The sequence below is a fragment of the Suricata suricatta genome, chromosome 3 (genome assembly GCF_006229205.1).
Source record: "Suricata suricatta isolate VVHF042 chromosome 3, meerkat_22Aug2017_6uvM2_HiC, whole genome shotgun sequence".
In the NCBI taxonomy this organism is placed as follows: Eukaryota; Metazoa; Chordata; class Mammalia; order Carnivora; family Herpestidae; genus Suricata; species Suricata suricatta.
The window spans coordinates 68,175,099-68,182,664 of NC_043702.1; the positions used below are offsets into that span (position 1 = coordinate 68,175,099).

The 7,566-nt window shown below is 37.8% G+C and overlaps 1 long non-coding RNA gene across 1 annotated transcript; it reads left to right on the plus strand.

Moving 5' to 3' along the window:
• Positions 1-635: 635 nt before the first annotated feature.
• LOC115286493 lies at positions 636-5,536 on the plus strand. Its single transcript, XR_003906086.1, has 2 exons — positions 636-787; positions 5,387-5,536. It is a non-coding gene; the product is annotated as an uncharacterized LOC115286493 (long non-coding RNA).
• The last annotated feature ends 2,030 nt before the right edge of the window (positions 5,537-7,566 follow it).

A 7,566-nucleotide genomic window follows, 5' to 3' on the forward strand; every position in this document is an offset into this window, starting at 1 on the left:
GATGTCAGGGATTATGTCTAGTTAAAATGTATATCCATAGCCGGTCTTCTAATTCCCCAGATAATGCTAGGTCTCAAAATAAGGAAAATAATTGGCTTTGTTTACTTTTTGACATGCTACCTAATGAACAGCTAAACTATTTTCATAGAAGGCAAAATTAGTGTGCTGCTGCAGGAAAGTGCCTCCTAGATCTAAAGTTAATTGGATTTTCCATTATGATAGGGCTTGTTTTTCAGAATTTAATCTCTTAGTCTCCCAATTGCTCTGAGTTGATGGTAAGACAGAAGATAAAGGTGGAGTGAATCATGGGTTGGGGAGGAGCCTCGTTAGGTCAAAGGATCTGCAGGTGTGTACTGAGACATTGCAACGTGCAAGCAGGAAATAGGATTTGGGCAGAATAAGTGTCTTCTCAAAATGGAGTTTTTCAGAAGGGAAAACTGACTTCTGTATGCGAGTTTCTCTCTCTCTCTCTCTCTCTCAGTCTCTGTCTCTCTCCTAGACAATAATGTGCTCTACTTCCATTAGGATGTTGAGTGTGATCTGTGCAGACTGGGAACAAAATAGCAATACCAACTTTTTTTTTTTTCCAGTCATACAGATTGCTCTATAGTTTACCTAATTTAGCAACAGTTTGTAGTCACTGGTGTTTTGAACACAAAAAGAGCTTTCAAAGTGAAAGAACCAATTTGAAAAAGTTTCGGCACCACTGATGGGCCAGGAGAAAATGGGACTTTCCCAGTTGTGGAATGGCAAGCGCTCCTTCGCCTTGAGGGCAGCAATGAACAAGGTATGACTGCATATGTGCCTGGCAGCCTTGCCGGCCCAGCCAGTGGGCTCCTGGGGAGGGTGAGCGGCCAGACCAGTGAGCTCAGGACTCACTGAAGGGAAGGGCGTCACGATTATTGCTCGGCCTCGGTTTCCATGCAGGGAGAGAATGCCAAGTTTTGACATTATGAGAAAAAAAAATTCATTAAGTACTTTGTGGTTGTATGACCCTATTCAGCACTTGCATGCAATGATTTCTCATATAATATTTCACAGTTTGCTGGACTGAGAATTCCTTGAGGAGGAATTGCATGTCTTATTCATCTTCAAGCCCTGTGTATCAAACTCTAATGCATCAACTTAAGTTGTTGATGTATCTATTTATGTGTTCTGAGGGAATTCACTGAAGTGTAAACATATAAAACATGTCCTAATTTTGTTAAACCTATTATGGTACTTCTTAATTTTATAAGTCAGTAAAAATCTAAAAATAAAGTGACCCTGGGTCTCTCCAGACTTCTAACGGCCTTGACCATGCATGGAGCCTGCTGGAGCAACTGAAATCAGTGAGGAGTGTTTCTCTAAGTCTTCTTGGAAATGGGGGAGGAAGCTGAGGGTGACAAATAGGGGGCAGCTGGGGAGAGCCATGGACTTAGCCAGATCCCAAAATCTGTTAAAAGTATTTCTCTAAATAACTGCTTTTTAATGCCCTGAAAACAAAAATATTGTCTCTGTCTGTGTCAGTTTTTATGTCAAACTTAGTCAAGTATATGTGCTAATGCACTGAAGAAAGGATACAAGAATATTGCCATTTGGATGCCTTACAACAATTAAATAGGAAATTGATGACACTGTAAACTTAATTGAAAGTAGGCTCCAGACACTGAGAAGTGCAGTTCAATCACAATTCTATTTTCATTGAAAGGCTCATTTTAACCATGCAATAGCCACAAAACTTATATTTAGCACTTTACAGTTTATGAAACATGCTCACATATATCATCTCAAGTACTTTCAAGAGAAGGATATTACATAAAGCCTAGAATGACCTATTTGGGCTTTGTTTTAAGGGATAAAATTGCCTTAGCCATATCTTTGGAGATTATTTCATACCATAGATGGAAATCTGAAGGTAGAGACTAGAACTCCAAATCCTGTGGAATATGGAAAAACAGCAAGCTGAGTTTACAGATGTTAAAGTGTACTCTGGTACTAGGTGTGTTTGCACACATCTAATCCCAGTGAGTCCAAACAACAATTTGCCAGAGGCTGCCTCCATTCTGTAACTGTAATCAAGAAGTCAAACTCAAAACAAGGGAGGCAGGTTTTCACTCTCCACATTCATCTCCCAGGTGGAGGGAGCCGTGACATACCACACCGTGTGCCCTCTCCTCCCCACTTCAGGGCCCACTGCCCACCACACAATCACAAAGCCTTGTTCTTAACTTTTAGGGAAACCAAATAGTTTAATCTTCTCTGCATAGACAACACAGTACTAGAAGAATGTTTGCTGCTTGCTTACAGTCCGGAAAGTTAAAAGATCCTCCCTCTCCCTTTTGCATTGCATTTTGGGAAAGTTTCTCACTTCTGATTTGGAAAATGACCAGGAGATCACAATTGTTTCCAAAAGTCTCTTCAATAAGGTCTTGAGGCATTAGGGCCTCCATCTCATCTTCTGCACTTTTAGAGGCACAGCCACGAAAAGAACATAATGATTGTATCTTAACACTCTATTCCTTTTGGTCTCTAACAGGAATTAACTTAAGGATATTAATCCTCTCCATGTGCTCAAAATTCTGAGAAGTAAATCCAAGATGGTAGCATTAATGAGGATTGCTTTTCTCAGCTCTAGCTCAACTTTCAGGTCATCAGACTCTCTCTCAAATCTCATTAAAATGGCATTAATAATTTAACCACTTCCAGAAAGCATTTTGACTAATCAAAGGGGAGTTATTTTGTTCAAACCACACACTTTAAAAAATACACACCTACCACTTTTCTTGTCTACTTTGTTTTGGTGTAATGGAAATATTCGTGCATAGAAGTTTTTTTCAATTACCGCTGCTTTTCCCACATTCAATTGGTCTACAATGAAATAAACAACTTTTTGCAGTTTTCCCAAGGGAATCTTAGTCTTCTGGTAAAATATTCAACGTATCCAAACCTCTAGATAACCACCATGTCATGACAGGCAACGTGTGGTGATTCACTGTCAATACATATCAAATATAATTATCATACATATTTGTTAGCAACCCTCTATGTTGCACAAGCCTCAGGTAGCATTCCTGTCTGTGCCTAAATCAATCTTAACTCAAAGTAACATATGGTGACCAAAAGCAAGGTCCCAAACCAGTCTTCTCAAGTGTTTGCAACTCAACACAATTCCCCTGGGAAGAACAACTGTGGAAGACAATACACAAGTGATGCTGTAACAAGAGCTTAAGTGAATAATCAGAAAGTAGGTTGGTAGAGAGAAATGCTTTCAGCACTCTTGGACATAAGGGAAAGGAAACAAAAATAATATAAAAACAGGGAGGGGGAGAAAACATAAGAGTCTCTTAAATACAGAGAACAAACTGAGGGTTGCTGGAGGGGTTGTGAGTCAGGGGATGGCTAGTGGGCAAAAGGCATTAAGGAGGACACTTGATGGAATGAGCACTGGGTATTATTTGTAGCAGAAGAATCACTAGAACCTACTCCTGAAATCATTATTGCACTATATGCTAACTAACTTGGATGTAAATTTTAAATATACTTGGGGTACAAGCATTAATTGATGTGACATGGATATTTCATTACCTTGACCTGCCAACATTCATTGAACACCCAAGGATAAAGGTGAAAATGTCGTAATTCCTGCCCTCGAGGATATCACATTTTAGTGGAAAAAACTGACATTGGAAAGAGAGATCTAGAAACTTCTAAGGCATCTCGGAAAACTGTTGTTCTCATTTTGCATGGAAAGAAACCAACTAAATCTTAGAAAGAGTAAAAAGGACTGTCCAGGGTTATAAGACTAATACATGGCAGCAAGCTAGTCAGGATCCACACTGAAAGAAGAGAGATGGAGGGGAAGTGGTTTTCAAAGTACTTAACAAGGAGAAATTAGTCACAGACTTCCTTTTGTTCACAGAAGTTTCTCACAAATTGTGGCAACATTTTTTAATAAAGTTGAACTTTGGTAAGACAAGTGAAAATGAGCAATTTCTTATTGACTAGCTGAGTATTTTCCATGAAGAATTAATATGGAGGGAACATACATAGTCCCTAATTATTAAAGTGGTAAGAAAATAGTAAAGGCAGGTGTGATGGTGGTTTTGTGCACACAGGTGTAAGACAAATCCGCATTCCATCTGTTCTGAACATATTTCCATCTTGTCCCTATATCACATATCATAGAAACTCAGACTCTTGGTCAAAGCTCTTGGTTTAACAAGATAGTTAAACATAAAGAACTTAACACAAGTGTAACAAAAATAGCATCATTTTTTTCTGGAACACAACTGGATACTCTCTGGAGAAATGCAGAGAGTATCCCCAGGTGGGGCTCTCTAAATCATAGTCCTATTTATCAAAAAACAGTATGTTGGTGTGAATTCTAGAATTTGGGGTTTAAGTACACCAACATGAAAGCATTTGCACTTAATGTACTAAATTAAATAGATTATAAGCTTAGAATGGTGTTTTTCTTCCTTTATTTTCCAGTTCATCCCCTTGAGCACAGTTAGCATTCAGTTAGTCTTATGAGTCACAGTGCCTAGCAGTGGGTGGCAAGGATTGAGTGTGATATCATGTAAACAAGAGTCATTCATACGTCATGCATACAATATATATATATATATATATGTATATGTATATATATATATATATATATATATATACACACACACACACACACACACACACTGCTTACCTGATGAAATCATGTTTTGCCTGAAATGTGTATTTGGAGAAAATTACCAGTACTCATTATCCTCCTCCACATGTATCACCATTCATTCATTGGCTTAGTCCCTCATTCGAATATTTATTGAGCTCCTTCCATATTCCAGATACCCCTTTTGCCTACCCAACGATAACTTTCTCCTTCCATGTGGCACAGTCCGAACTGAATTCTGGCATCTACTCTGGCTCCACATGACTCAGCTAAAGCCCAATTGGTTTAAACCAGTCTTGATTTCATATTCCTTGCAAGGGACTGATTTCATGAAGTATGAATTCCAGTATGGCCAATAGAGATTGAGACGAAGTATGTCGAGGTACTCCAGGGAACGGTTCCTTTGCTCTTAAGAGTTGCCCTTAAGAGTTGCTGAAAAAGTTGCTCTGGGTCTTAAGAGCAAAACCATTTCCCTAAGGAAGAAGAAATTCTGCCTCAACCTGCAACATCAGTTTTTGCCCAAGAGTTGCCTGCCTGTTGTCCTTTCCCACAGATTTCAGATTCAGCAGCTTCCACCCACAACTGCATAGGCCAATTACTTGAAATTTCCCTGGAGAAGTCAATAGATAGATTGATAGGTTGGTCAGTAGATAGGTCAGTCAAAGAATAGCTAGCTAGCTAGCCATCCTTCTTGTTCTTTTTCTCAGACAATCCTGATTCACTGTCTTTTTTTTTTTTCAGTATGGAAATTTAGATGAACGAGTGAAAACGTGGAAAGAACCTGGGTCTTTGAGAATGTGATTAGACTTCTGAATGAATCAGTTCTGGAGTCTCCCTTATTTGGAATTCCTTGTGATGAGAGACAATAAATCCTTTTACTTTTGAAACCATTTTAAATTGGGTCTTCTGTTACTTGAAGCTGAAAGCAACCATATCATTACAAAAGTCGGAAACCAGTACTGTGTATAATCACAATTAGTCAACCACAGAAGGTTTAAGATGACAAATTGGCATTTTGATCATTTTCTTTCAGATAATAAAGAACTTACTTTCACTGGCTAGAAGGTCATACTAAATGAGTGCATTTAAGAGTTTAGAAACTAATTATTCTCTCTCTGTAGGATTGATATAAAAGTAGGAAAAGAGGGGCAATAAAGAGATCTCCTGTGGTGATAGCCTGTTTCATTTTATAGAAGGAAATCTTGAAAACATTATTAATATTCAGAAAATAATGACACTGAGCTCAATATTTTTGTAAATTATTGAATAACTGCCTTTTTCTTTATTTTGCTATTTTGAGGCCTTACCAAGAAATGGTTCACTTTCTAATGTCTGATAACTATTTTAGTTCCATTTCCCACTTGGGATTAGAGTTACAGTTAAGTTACAAACAGCTGCAATTCCTGCCCCAGGAATATATGTAGGTGTGCACAAAATGTTTAATATCTTCTGCAGGGAACAGGTGTTGCACGGTCAGTGTATGCTGAAAAAAAATTCACTTTCAGGCTGAAGCTGTGTAATCTAGTTGCTACAATTTGGTTTTTTGAGTTACACATGTAGGAACACAGAGACATGACAAAATCATTGAAAGATTCTTAAAAAAAGAAGGCTGCATTTCTACTGTGGCATTATCTTCACAAGTTTTTCATTAAAAAAATTTCAGTGTAGTTGATGCATAATGTGACATTAGTTTCAGGTTTACAAAATAACAATTCAGTAAGTGCTCTGCCCACCACAGATATAGCTACCACCCATCTCTGTACAATGCTGCTACCCAGGAAAATGAAAACATTTACAATGGCCAGGATAGGGAAGCAGCCCCCGGGTCTGTTGATAGATGAATGGATAAAGAAGATGCGATACATATATGTACAGTGGAATATTACTTAGCCATAAAAAGGACAAGATCTTGCCATTTGCAAAAGGTTTCTAATTTCTAAAAAATTCCAATTACTTTGAATAACAAAACAGAAGTACAAAACAGTAGGTGGGAGCCTGAGAGATGACAGACTGATTTTTGGGGTTCTCTTTCCCAGGGACCCACTCAGTAATTACATTTGAGGAACAACTGCAATTGCATATAAGCTTAAAAACTTGTTTGAACTGTTGTAAGATTTGGTTTTAATTTTTTTGATTAATTTTTTTCATTTTTGAGAGACAGAGAGTGAGCAGGAGAGGGGCAAAAAGAGGAGACACAGAATCTGAAGCAGGCTCCAGGCTCTGAGCTGTCAGCACAGAGCCCAATGCAGGGCTCGAACTCACAAACCGTGAGATCATGACCTGAGCCAAAGTCAGAGCTTAGCCAACTGAGCCATCCAGGTGCCTCTGTTGGATTTGGTTTTGTTTTTTATTTATTTTTTATTTATTTTTTTGTAACTTTATTTATTTTTTTTTAGAATATAACAATATTTTTTAACATATGCAATTATTTTCCATCATTTACAATACAGTAGTTACAATGACACTCCAAATGGATGAGCAAAGTAAAAAATCAGAACCCCAACTTCTATTTCATGTAATTAGACTTATATAGAAATTAGAAGGTTAAGTAACAACTAGTTAATCACCTAATTTCACAGCTATCTGAAGTGGCAATCATTATATAGCAGCTTATCTATGATACATTCAAGATAAATGATACAATTTATTACTTGCCCATAAGCTAAAACACAGCCTGCTTAATACCTTTCCTTAAATTCCACCTCTATACTACAATATCCTTGAGGTCCATGCAAAAGAGTAGCTACCTTTTATATAGGAAATGGATGAGAAAGAATGAAATATGGCCATTTGTAGGAAAGTGGATGGACCTTGAGGGTGTCATGCTAAGCGAAATAAGTCAGGCAGAGAAGGACAGATACCATATGTTTGCACTCATAGGTTTAACAGGAAACTTTCAGAATGATCTAGCTTCAAGAAAA